General features: G+C 48.8%; 1 protein-coding gene across 6 annotated transcripts in view; it reads left to right on the top strand.

The window, feature by feature from the left end:
* Positions 1-12,749, top strand: part of RASSF5 (Ras association domain family member 5) — a 79,979-nt gene that overhangs the window by 42,463 nt on the left and 24,767 nt on the right. The window lies entirely within an intron of this gene.

The following is a 12,749-nucleotide window of genomic DNA, read 5'->3' as shown; positions in this document are numbered from 1 at the left end:
ACATCTCACATTAGGGAGCTTGCACTGGGTAACTGTTTTTCCCCATTGCTGCAAAAAGTTTGATGTTAGCTGTGCTCCTAGCTCTCAAAGAGAAGACAGTGACTTCAGAGCAGGGGGCTGTTGTTTTCATTTGAGAAAAATGTATTTTAACTTCTCAGTGGTGAAACCCTGCTGTTGGGCACTGCTGTATTTGCATGTCTGAAACTGTAAAGTTATAATCCTAAGCAGGTGCTCTTGGTCTCCTCTTTCTAAAGACAGGCAGAATAAAAGCACTCAGAGTCTCTTGGAAAGTGCCTGCTTTAAGGGCATGGCCTAGCTGAGTGACATGGGGGGAGGACAGTCTCAGTGCTGTAGCTTTCAGTATCTTGCTTTAAAATTTTTAGAAATTTTCCCTTGGATTTTTAACAGGGGGCATTCCCTGGTAATTTTATTCGTGCCAAAAAGGGAATTGTCGGTGAACCAGCATTAATTTATTTTTTTTAAATATCGTTCGATGATTCATTTGTGTAGGAGACCAGCAAGGTTGGACCTTTTGTGTAATGTGTTTACACCCCCACCTGTACATTTCATTCTTTCTTTTGTGGCAGGATATTGAGATTTTTCTTTCATTCAAAGGACTCTGATCATTTATTCATGCACCGTTCTGTCCTAGGCTGCCCATGCCCGTCACTGGACTGCTAACCCCCGCTATTGTTGGAGCGCTAGTAGCTCTTCTTAGGTGTCCAAACACAAGCTGAATGAAAGGAGTTCATTTTCAATAATTTAGACTTTGGAGGCTCTGCCTGCACTAGGAGCCCTTTTGCGGTATCTTGTACACACCAATATAATGTGTACCCCCAGAGGGGCTGTGGATGCAGCTGTGGTGTCTGAGCTGTGCTCATAGAGGAAAGTCACCACCCAGCATCTCAAGTCAAACAACTGAGTTTTGCCAGTATAACTGCATTTGCGCTGAAAACGTCGACGGGCACCGCGGGGTCGGTCAGCAGCCATATTTACCCACCCCCCAGACCGGCGTAGTTCAGATATGGCGTCTCAGGGTAGTTGTACCATGGAAAGGAAATGGTTCCTGTTCAAGCAACGGTGTCGCTGCCCGAGCAATCAGATTACATGATATGCATCCTCTGGCCTTGAAACAGCAAAGGAGATGCACATCTCCAAGTGACTGGTTGTTTCTTGCGGGGGAAGGACAGTTGAAGGCCTACGATCATATTTGGGGCATAGGGACTATGTAAAAATTCTTTGAAGCTTCTGGCCTTGCTTGTTTGGGAGGTGTCATTAGTGGGGGTCACATGAGTGAATTGCTGGAAATGGTTAGGGACCCTGAGGCCAGAGCTGGTACCTGGGGTTCTGCAGCAATAAATCACCAGATTTGCGTCAAAAAGTAGTGAGAAGTAAACGTGGAGGCCTAACGTTGGCAATACATAACTGATTTCCAAAGGGTAGATGATCTCTGCAAGCACTTGATTGTTTGAGGAACAGGCCAGTGGGCTTGGAAGAGTACAGGGGGGAAGCAGATGGAACAGGGGAATGGACTGTAAGGAGCAATCCTGGGGTGGCATTTGGTACTAGAAGGGACCTGAAAGTTTTCCCCCTTCTCCTTCCCTCAATTCTGATGTCGACGTGACTCAGAAATTTAAGTTCTTCCTGGATCCAGATGACGTACAAGCTGTTTGGGCACGGACCGCTTGATGTGGGTGGGATGCTTTGCCTGAGCATCCTTGGAGATTGCAGAGGGAAACAGGTGCAGCGTCTGAGTTGGGCTTTGGAAGCAGCACGGGATGCCGGGACGGCAGGTGGGAAGTGCTAGACGCAACCCTCCCCGAGCAGACGGGCAGATAATTGAACTGTTGCTTGAACTGACGGGGCGTCTTTCTGCCACTGCTCATCCTTGGGATATCAATCTGCCTTTCACTTGAGCACAACACCCATTGAAGCCACTGGGAGCTTTCTTGGGGCTGTAGGATTTGTTCCGTTTATCTACAGCTCTGATTCACCCTCCAGGGTCAGGCTACTCTGAGAAGAGAGTGACAATGAAGTGTTGTCTGTGTCGTCAAATGCCAGCCTCTCTGGGCCGGTTTTTGGTTTCCACATCCCTCCTGACTGCCCTCGGTGACTTAGGTGAGGCAGGGGCTTGACTGGGGGTCCCAAGAGAAGCACGCTAAGCATCCAGAGAATGGCTTTCTTGGATCATGAGATGCCCGGTTACAAAACATGGTGTGCTGTAGCGATTGATGCCCCAATAGCAGACAGTGCAAGTGCTGCTGGGCTAAAACGTATGTTGATTTGGAAATCTGGAGTCCCTCAGTACTAGACAAGTATTGGCCCAAATCACAACAGACCCTGTCTTCCCCCACTTCTTCCCCCTCTTTCTTTGACTCCCCCCCGGCCCCCGCTTCTGCAGCCGTTGTTGAAGTACTAAATGTGGAAATCTTCCACAACCACAGTCTACAAGACACCTACATCTGGCAGTAATTGTGTGGTACAGCTACTTAACAAATCATCAGCTGCTCGTGGCTGTGCAGTAAACAGATTCTGGGTCCAAGATTGAATTAACCTGCTGGGCAGATTTGGGAGCAACTCCGCCTGTCCTGATTTCTGAAATTTGGAACAGATGCCCCAATCCAAGGGGCAAAACGTGACCAGGTCGCCAGTGCTGCAAGCTTCCCAGCTCAGCTCGCGGTCCATCACTGGGATTTCAGACGAGAGCCATGTATTCCAGCCTCCGGAGCCTCTGCCAGGGAAAAACAAGCATACGAAATATTGTTCTTTCCTGGTTGACTTGTTCGAACAAGTTTGATCTTCATCAAGCTCTTAAAGGGCTATCAGTGAGAAAGCAATGCCCTACTGATGAATATAACACCTACACAAAGCCTAACGATTAGATTAAGGCCCAGCGATGAGTCTTCATATGCCATGATCTTAAAAGCCTTTTTTCAAACACTTTACATAGCTTTTCCCAACCGCTGTCTTAGGTAGGTCCTGTCCTTGCTGTTCTACCGCTAAGGCGCAGACTTGCTCTGTTACACTGGGCAAGTTGGTGGCAAAGCTGGGGATGTAACCCGGGAGTATGGCTGCTCGTTGGGACAGATCTTGCCAAAGACACGATTGTCAAAGGCGCTTGAGGGAAGGAGACTCTGTTCCATTTGTGACTGGGAGAAGCGGGTGCTTAATTATAGTGCCTTTAAAACCCAAGGCTTTGAGGCACTGTCGAGCCGGTAGCAACTTTATCTGAAACACTAGGCAGTGGCAGTGCTAAGGGAAGCTGGCCTGGAGAGTAAAGGAAAGAAGAATAGGGCACGTAGAGAGAGTCATTACATGAAAACAGCCAGCAAGAACAGCTGGTAATTCACATGCCTGGGAGCAGCAGCTGTTTAAAACAATTGAGACTGCAAATCCTTCTTGAGCAACTTCATCATCCTTTCTTTCTTTTTTGTTTTCAGTGCCATAAAACTTAGTTTTGGAAATAACCTTGCTTGCAGCAACCAGTGCTTGAATCTTAATTTTTTTGTCTTTTCCCCAGAAGCTCTGCTTGGGTGTTTCCTACTTTGCTACCCATGTCAAGTCTTCAGTATAAAGAGTGCGATCGTTCAAAACCAGGACCCTCCTGCAGGCGCAGCAGAACTGCTGGCTGCCGTTCATTGGGGCAGATACTGTGAGATCCTGTCTATAAAGAGAAAAAGGGCGACTTGCCCTCTTGGCTCTCGCGTGCCTCTCCGCATTACGATTCATGCCTGCTTTCAGCCTTCGTCACGGGTTGACCAGAATGCTGTGCGTCTGCAAGAACTTGCTTGCTAAAACCAATATCGTTTTCTTGTGCCCTTTTGTATACATCTATTTCAAGCAATTGGGCCTTCCTGCAAATGCTTTGGCAGGTGTTTAAGCTTCTAACAGTGTCCTCCTCCACCCACTGATTCCTTTTCTTACACTCTGTTCTTTCCCTGCTGTTCTCGTCCCTCCTGCTCTGCCGTTGTTAAGTACCAGATGGCGCTCCCCCGGGTAGATACAGGGGCAGACTGAGACTCTAATGGGCATGCCCTGATCCATCAAAACGTGCCTTCGGCCCACTTTTTTTGGTTGTTTTCCTAAGTTCTTTATCTGGGGATGTCCGTTTCCCCGTAATCTCCCTCGCTGGCACTGGTCAAAGCGGTCTGCTCTGCCCCAGCCAGACATCTTAGTATTGGCTTTTGAGTATCAAACAAATGAGCGAGAGCTCGCTACGTAGGAACCGTCTCCAATTGCCTTCTCGGGAGCGTTGAGCAGATGCAGAGACCTGGAACACACTGCACCTGCATTTGTGCTTATTCTGCTGATGTTGGCAAGCCAGCTGTTTGGGCCTGTGAGCTGTGGTTTTCTAACATCCAGGAAAGGTGCACGGGCTTCCGGCCTGATTCAGTCACCCAGGCGCTTACAAAAGCCCCGTGGGCACCCTTGAGAGCTCCACTCGTGGGGCCCAGGCTGGGTGTTTCCCTCTGGGTTGACAGGAAGCTTCATGCTGCTGCCCTTGTTGAAGTCCTGCATGCGTAGTGAGGGCCAGCCGCATTGCAGCAGGTCGTTAGGGGCACATTGGTGGCCGACGCCACGGGTCAGCGGGTTACAGTCGATTCTTGTTGCCCCCTTTGTGTGGGCATCAGCTTCAGGTGGTCAGATGGAGATTTCACATGCCAGTTTAAAACCCCAGTCCTCTCCTCTCGGTGTGTAAAGCAAAGGGAGAGAGCATGCTGTCGAGCCTGTTTCCAAGGGTGCATCTCCACGTGTGCTTTAATGCACATTAGCCTTATTTTAATGCACGTTAAAGCGTCACCAAAAAAAATGCTTTTTAGCTAATGCATATTTTTCTAGTACCTCACAGTGGAGATACTAGATTTAATGTGCATTACATAAAGCACTTTAAACACATCTGTGTGTTCAATTAAAGTGACCATTTCAATGGGCTTGAGGAAACATAGGTTGCTTTAATGAAGTCTGTTTTCATGGCTGAGGATGAAGCAGAATTGTGCATGGTGCGGCTGGCCAGGGTCTTGGGAGAGGACAGCATCTGACACTTGTAAGCCTCTTGCCTGGGTTTCATTGCCTATCCCAGCTTGTGGAGGCATTGCTGCTACTTGGGAAAATGCTGATCCTAGAATTGGACTGTCTGGCGGCATCTTTGAGCTGCTTCAGCCATCGCGAGGTGGGACGTGCCCTGAGGACTCTCCAGACCAGCTTTATTGGAAAGGTGGCCTTTCGTACATGTGGGGCAAAGGCCGCTTAGCTGAGAATTGCTGCGCGGTCAGGAGTTCAGCCCAGGCAAGATTAACTCGCAGCCCTGGAGACCAGAGACTTCTTTATCCAGAGCCAGACGGCAGCTGTTCCCACAGTCTGCTGCCACCTGCCCCGAAGGGCCTTTCCTGCAGTGGGCAAGGGGGCATCCAGATGCCGTTGCCCGGCCAGATGGACCCTGGGCTCTCTGCTCCAAGCACCGAGGGAGAGCGCTGTGATTGTGGCTGGGTTTGAGCCGCATGCAGGTTGCGTTTCTGGCAGAGGTCAAAGTCGGGCAAATGTTTGTCCATCTCTAATGTAAAATCTCTCGTTCTGACCTAGTGCCGGCAAAGGTTGAAACGTTCTGGATGTGACCGACTTCAAGAAATGAGTGACTCCGTATTTGGTCCCTTCCCCTGTGATTTTTTTCAGAGCATCAGACGCTACTGGTGGGATGAGGAGAAGGCAAGTCCAGTGGTGAAGGGGGCTAGCCTGGGAATGGGGAGACCTAAGTTCAGTTCCCTGCTCCGTTGGGGACAACCTGTGGGACCTGGGGCAGGTTTTCAGCCTTGCTGTCTCTCTGTTTCTGAACTGCAAGAATTTAACTGACTTGGGAGGAACCTCTCACTTCCACTCATGTTGACTCATGCTGTTGCTTACTGATTTAATACTGGAAGTCCCTGTGTGTCAGCCGAGATGGCAGCAATCACAATAACACACTTCTACCCTCCAGAGCTGTTGCAGAGAGAAATGCATGAAATATGGTGATGCCAAACTCTAGGCCTCTTGGTTCAGAGATTAGACCAACTAACAACTTGCAAAAAAAAGTATCTTTTTCTGCAAGTTTTCAGGCGCGCACACCCTCAGGCTCAGGGAAAATTAAAGATGATAAAAAGTTCTCATGGGTAGAAAATAAACAAGGTAAAATAAAAAAAAAACCAAAAACAAGAAACTAAAATAGGTAGAAAATGTTTTAGCTATGGGGACTTTTTACCATCTTTGATTTTCCACAAGCCTGAGGAAGGGTGTGTGTGCACCTGAAAACTTGCAGAAAAAGATCTTTTTTTTTTTTTTTTGCAGTTTCTTAGTTGATCTAATAAAACGTATCATCTCCGAACCAAGCGTTCTAGAGTTTTGCATTTCTTCTTGTCTTGGACCAACGTGACTGCCAAATACATCCCTTAAATATGGTGAGGTGCCCAGATGCTTGGGTCAAGGCAGCCACGTAGGTGTCTCCAAGAGCGACCAGAAATCAGTTGACTATGGGCAAGGACAAGTTTTTACAAAATCTTTTTTTTTTTTTTTTTAATTTCCGAAATGGAGAGACTGGGAGTCTTGGTGACATTGGGTGTTGCTGTTTAAATATTAGATGTGGATTTCAGTGGTTCTAAAAAAAGGCAAATAATATCTTTCTCAATCAGAGCAGGGAAAATGAAAAAAAAATGTGAAATCCTTCTTTCAGCCCTTTGCCATGGTGATATGCAGAGCTGTGTTGCTATGCTACCAGGGAATACTGCAATGCTGAGCGGATGGATAACTGTTTTTTTTTTTGGGTTCGTAGCAAAGAACATCATCATTGCCGCATCACCCTTGACCCTCTAGAAGATGGGGAGCCCTCTTAAGGCAACAGATTTACCCAGTCTAAATCCAGATTGGGGCTGGGTGATAGCAGTTGCTACACATGCAAGCGCATCTACGTGCATTGTGTAGAGATGCTGCAAGTGCTTTGGGGCAGGGGCTGCCTTACATTTTGCTTTTGTCTTGTTTGAATGCAGCAAGCGCAGTTCGCTGTCGGTGCTGGGCAGGCCACAACGGCTAGTGTCACTCTTAGGACTAGGTTTGATTTGCAATTTGGTGCTGCCTGTTTGGGAGGCGGAGGTATCCTGTTGCTGCATCGCAGTGGCTCGTGTGCTGTAGACAGGCTGGATCTCGGTGATCCCGGAGAACGAATTTTCCGTGTGCAGAACAGGGACGGCGTATTTGGCAGTGGCGATTTATCCGCTGTGGCGCGCAGCCTTGAACTAAAGGAGCCTCTGCTGCGTTCTAGGCAAACGTGGCCAAATGCATCGGGCACCGATCGGGGCTCTGGCAGCCTGGCTCCGTCACCAGCCTGTCACGAGCTCTTGGGCAAACTATTTCTCTCTTGCCCCCATTTCTCTTCCTGCCTTTTATCTCTGATCTATGCAGGCTCATCGAGGCAGGAATGATCTCATTATGCATCGAATCTGGCACAACAGGGCCCTGATCTCGAGACTCATCATGAAAATAATACGGCAGGGCAAGGGGTGTGGAGTCCATAGGCCGTGCTCATTTAGCTCGGTGATTTCCCTAGCCGCCCTGGCAGCCAGGGCTGCTGCCTCCTGCGGGGGTGGCTTTTGCAGGCTGAGACGCGGGTCACCCTGCCGGCTTTCCGAAATCTCGCTGTCGTCTGGCTCCGGCTCATACCCCCGGGAGCTCCTGTACGTGAGGATGCGGGAAGCCGCGCGCGGAAGAAACGGGGCCGGGAAGGACCAGCGTGCCATTGTAGGCAGGACGAATCGGGCAAGGTTGCCATAGTTACAAAACTTGTTTTTACTCCTTCAGAGCTCTGCGCCAACCTAGTTCAGGGCCAAGGAGAATCGAGCAAATTGTCAGGAAGGCAAATAAGGAGCGGGAAGCGTGGGTATCCAGTGTGGCTGGCGGCAGGACCCTCCAGAGTGCATTGACCCAGAGCCGCTGGGGCTGTCCTTCGTGCCTGGTGCCCTCCCCTCCCCTGAGCTTCCCTGGGGTAGGTGCCCAGCTCAGCCCAGAACGTGCTGGTACAGACGTTGCTGGACATCTTGCCGGGCATTGTCATGCCAGCGTATTTATGAGAGCAGGGAAATTGCCGTGAAGATGCAAATGACAGCCTAGGATTGACGTGCTGATTCTGTCCCCTGCCAGGTACAAATCACGATGGTACCTGGGCGACAGCCCTTGGAGAGGGAAAACCCGGAGAAACCAGCTGGTTTCCTGCCTGCCCTGTGCGGGATCGTTCCTTATGTTCCTTTTATTCCAGCAGCACCTGCACACTGAATGAAATCAGGGCCCCGTCATTTTAGTCCTGGTCCGTAAGTGATGCTGAGTAACAGTCTTTATAGAGCTCGCAACCTAAAACACCAAGGCAGGCAGAATAAGATGCGATTATTGCCATTTTACAGGTTGAGGGTGGGTGGGAACTGAGGCAGAGAAAGACTTGGTGATTACCCAAGTCTGGAACTGAACTCGGGTCTGATACTCCAGTGACTTTAAAAGACGACCAAGAACAAGACCAAATCCAGGCAGGAGGGAACGGCAGTTGGGGCAGGCGTAGGCACCGCTGTTATTTTGGGGAAACGGATCCATGTTGAGGAAGAGTTTCTGGCTGCCGTCCCTGTGGGATTCGAGGGGAAGTCGAGGAGGAGAAAGAGACGAAGAAAAGGAAGACACTAAGCCTCCAAGACCAACTTCAGTTGCCATCAGCTGAAGGCTTTATTTTCCGTTCTGTGCTGATTCATGTGTCCCAGCGGACACGCCACTCAGTTGTTGGATTTATTTTCAGTCCTGGGCAGCAGAGCTCCTGGCTCCACGCTGACTTCTGGCCTGTCTGTAACTACAGCCAGTTTGGGTTGGTTTTTTTTTTAAATTTCTCTTTGAATACTTCAAAGTGGCAAAATCACTTTCATTTATTTATTTTTGGCCTAGAAGGAGACTTACTTTACCTACCACCGTATGTTGGGTTCTCAGTATTTCCACTGCTGTCCTGTTTTTCTGGGGTTTCTAGGTCAATTCACACTCTATTCCCCACCTCGCTTCTAAAACCAAGGTGATTGTTTGGGGTGGGGGAGCTTGCGTCGCTGGGTGGGGGTTGCAGAGCCGGTCGCTTGTTCAGCTGAGAAGTTTCAATCCAAGCCAAGTCAGATGGTTGGAGCTGCTCAGCCAGGGACGTGCGAAAGAAACTTAGGCCGTTGCTGTCCATTTTGGATAACCAATGCAGGACTTGGATACCGGAGCAGGCTACGGAGGAGCTGTTAACACGGGAACTTGACACACCACTTTTAAAAGACTTTCAGAATATACCGTAGTCTTGTCCTCGCACCGGTTCCTGCAGCGCTGGGAACGCTTTCTGGGCTGCAGCTGCCTATGTTTCTAGACTGGTTTAGTTTGCAGAAGAGAACTCTGAGGGGGGGATTTAATAGCAGCCTTCAACTCCCTGAAAGGTGGTTGCAAAGGGGATGGAGCTGGACCGTTCTCAGCAGTGGCAGATGATGGGACAAGGAGCAATGGGCTCAAGTTGCAGCAAGGGAAGTTGAGGTTGGATATTAGGAAAAAATTCCTGACGAGGAGGGTAGTAAACCACTGGAAAAGGTTTTCCAGACAGAAGTTGTGGTATCTCCATCCTTGAAGGCTTTTAAGCCCTGGCTAGACAAAGCCTGGGCTGGGATGATGGAGTTGGGGCTGGTCCTGCCTGGAGCAGGGGGTTGGACTAGATGCGACCTCCTGAGGCCCCTTCAGCCCGCCTTGTCTGCGATTCTGTGTTGATGCTGGGGCCCGAGGAGAGCACTTTGCCTGCATGTCATATCTTATCTGGTCCAGGGGCTGCTGGCCCTGCCTCCTTGCTCTATTTGTTTTCCCCTAGCCTTTGCATTTCTGCCTCTTTCCCCCGAGACCCTTGATCCCGTGAAATGGGATCGGTGACCGGAAGGTGACTAGGAACACTCCACGGATGATGATGTTAAACAAAATGTTGGTAAAAATCTGGTTGCTCTTTGTGAAGATGTGGATGTCTTTTTATTGTGCCATTTAATCTACTGAAGTCCAACAGCCAACCATGAACCCTGCCTCCACTGGCAAAAGAAATGACTTCCGTGGGGCCACAGAGCGAGTCGGTGACAGAGGCCAGGTGTGGTGATCGCAGCCTGCCCTTCCGCACCTGAGCTGCGTCCGTGCAGATGCTCTCGTCTCCTGGCTGCGTGGGGTTTTCCAGCTCATCTCTCCAGTTGGAAATGTCAGCGGACTTGGAGAGAAGATTGAGCTCTTCGGCTAATGACGCCGTTGCGGCTGGGACGACGCGTTTCGAGTTGGTCAAAAGAGCCTTGTTTGCACAGAGGATGTTTTGCCAGACTCCCCTTCTGTTCCTCTTTTGTCAGAACAGCCAGTATCTAATACGGCCTATTGTAGCAGATGGAAGCAGAGCAAACAGATAAGCGTTCCCGGCGTTCGGGAGCCAGCAGACCATCTGAGTGGCAGTCGATTAGCTGACACGTCTCAGTTTGGAGCTTGTGCCAAGATGCACTTCTGTATACAAAGGGCTTTCGCCTTATTTTGCCCCTTGGACCTGATCCGGGGAGGTGCTGAGCGTCTCTTGGGATTGAGTCCCAAGTAGGGGGAGCTCAGTTTTCCCTGGGATTAAATTGCTCGTTGTTGGGAAACCGATCAAGCTGGAAAGGGTTGTGTCAGCAACATGAACAAGGAGCTGTAGGTTGGAGAAGAATTTCAGCATCCTGTGCGTGTGGCGGGTAGGAAGTTGGGCTTCAGCTATGCCTAGCTGCTGGAAGGAGGCAGCCCTTTGTATTGGGCCGGCTGGTTACTTCAAAAAACAGAGCCCAGGATCCAGGTAAATGAGAGATTGCAGCCTTTGTCAGCAGATCTCCGCAGCATTGCCCCATCTGCAGCCCTTGTGGGAGGGACAGGGTTTGTTGCCATTCAATTCCCTTGGTTTTCCCGGGAAATTCTACATGCGTCGTCTTTATTTTTCCTGAGAAAGCATCGACTTTGTCAGTATGAATGTGAATTGCTGAGCGTGCCTTGTGTGCAAGCAAAGTAATGCTCCAGGCAAGTGAATGAAGATTTGTTTGTCTTGCTATGCAGGCCATAAATTAATTTTTGCTACTAGAATTGGTAGAAACTGTTGTTTATTACCTGGTTGCAGTCATTGCCTGCAAAGGATCCAGTAATATATGCGGGGACTTATTTTGCTGCTGTTGTCCATGTTCACCTTGTACCCTATTAAGGGATCCAGGGATAGTTACCATCAATAGAAAGAAACAGTCTAACTTCAGTGGGCTTTTGGCCAAGTCCTAAATGATCATTTCTGCCATTTCAAGTAAAAAAAACAACCCTCACAGAATTAAGGTGCTGTGGACTGTGAGTTAGGCTACGAGTCAAGTCCTCTACCTACCAAGTGTTTAAATATATTCTGTGTATGTATTTATAATGCAGTTCGAGGCAGTTGCAGAGTTTGTAAGCATAAATTAAATTAACCTTGCAGTACCCCTGGAACACAGGGAGGTGGAATCCCCATTTTAAAGAGGGGGCAAACAGAGGCATGGCCAGATAATTAACTTGCCCAAGATGACACAGCAAATCAATGGCGGAGTTGGGAATGGACCCCACAAGCCCCAGCTCCCGTTCTTTTTGCGTCAGACAGCAGTGCCAAGCCTGGATTTCAAGACGGCAGTATAGGTTGCAAGGGAGAAACCCTCATCTCCATCACGCTTGCAGTGGGGCGGGGAGGTCAGGAGCACAGAGCAGTTGAGATGGAGCCCTTCATTGCACCGTACTCGGTCATTCACGTCGCAGGGTCGGCTCCTGCACCAAGCTGTGAGACCTCCTGCTAATAATTCATAGGCTGCGAGCCTCTCAGGTTGATCGTTTGGCAGGAGCTCATCCCTGTTCCTAGCAACTTGTGTGTGCTCGGTGCTTTTTGTTAGAGCCAGCTGCTGCGGGGCAGAGTAACCAGGTCTACTTTAGTCAGTGCGGTGGCAAAATTTGAATGCCAAAAAACTTTGGTTGGGAATTGTGAATTCTCTCACACGGGGGAAAGGAGAGGACATGAGTGCCCTTCCTCGTGTGGCTCTTTATTAAATAATCCTTGGATGAATACTCTGTGAAAGAAGTCCTCCTTTGTCAAATATTCACTGATATTAGTCGTTTGGGGAGTGGGGCACCAATAATGTCTATTCTGATATAGAGGCTTTCAAGTCAACTCCATGAAACCTCACGGAATGCCGATTTTCCCGCTCACCGATTCATCCAATATTTAAAATGTTTCTCTGACAAAAAAAAAAAGAAAAACCAAAAGGCAAAGTCTGGCAACTTTTAAGCCAGAAGAGAACTTCCTGATGGAACTGTAAAACCTTGTAGATGGGAGATGCTCAGAAATCTTTTAACAGCAGTTATTGCTGTGGAAGTGGTAACACATGGTTGTAAAATGACCAAAAGGTGTGCAGAAGACCAAGACTTTTTGCTGCGGGTTGTAATCTTTTCAGTAGAACAGTTCAAAAAAATAAATAAATAAAGCCAAAAATAAGTGAAATAAGGCATGCTTCGTAAAACATTTTTTGTTTTAAAAGTTGTCATCGCTGGAAGAGTTCTTGGCACAAAAAGTTTCACAAAAAATTGTTCCAAATGTCAACACGGTTGCTATGCAGATCTCTTTTAACAAAAACTGGCTACGTGGAAACTTTTGAGAAAACGGTTGAGGGCAAAACAGGGTTGGATTCAAACTCTGG

The sequence above is a fragment of the Crocodylus siamensis genome, chromosome 13, assembly GCF_052110815.1.
Source record: "Crocodylus siamensis isolate JL-2025a chromosome 13, ASM5211081v1, whole genome shotgun sequence".
NCBI lineage: Eukaryota > Metazoa > Chordata > Crocodylia > Crocodylidae > Crocodylus > Crocodylus siamensis.
Note: the sequence above shows the minus strand (reverse complement) of the source record. Positions and strands in the feature narration are given on the sequence as shown.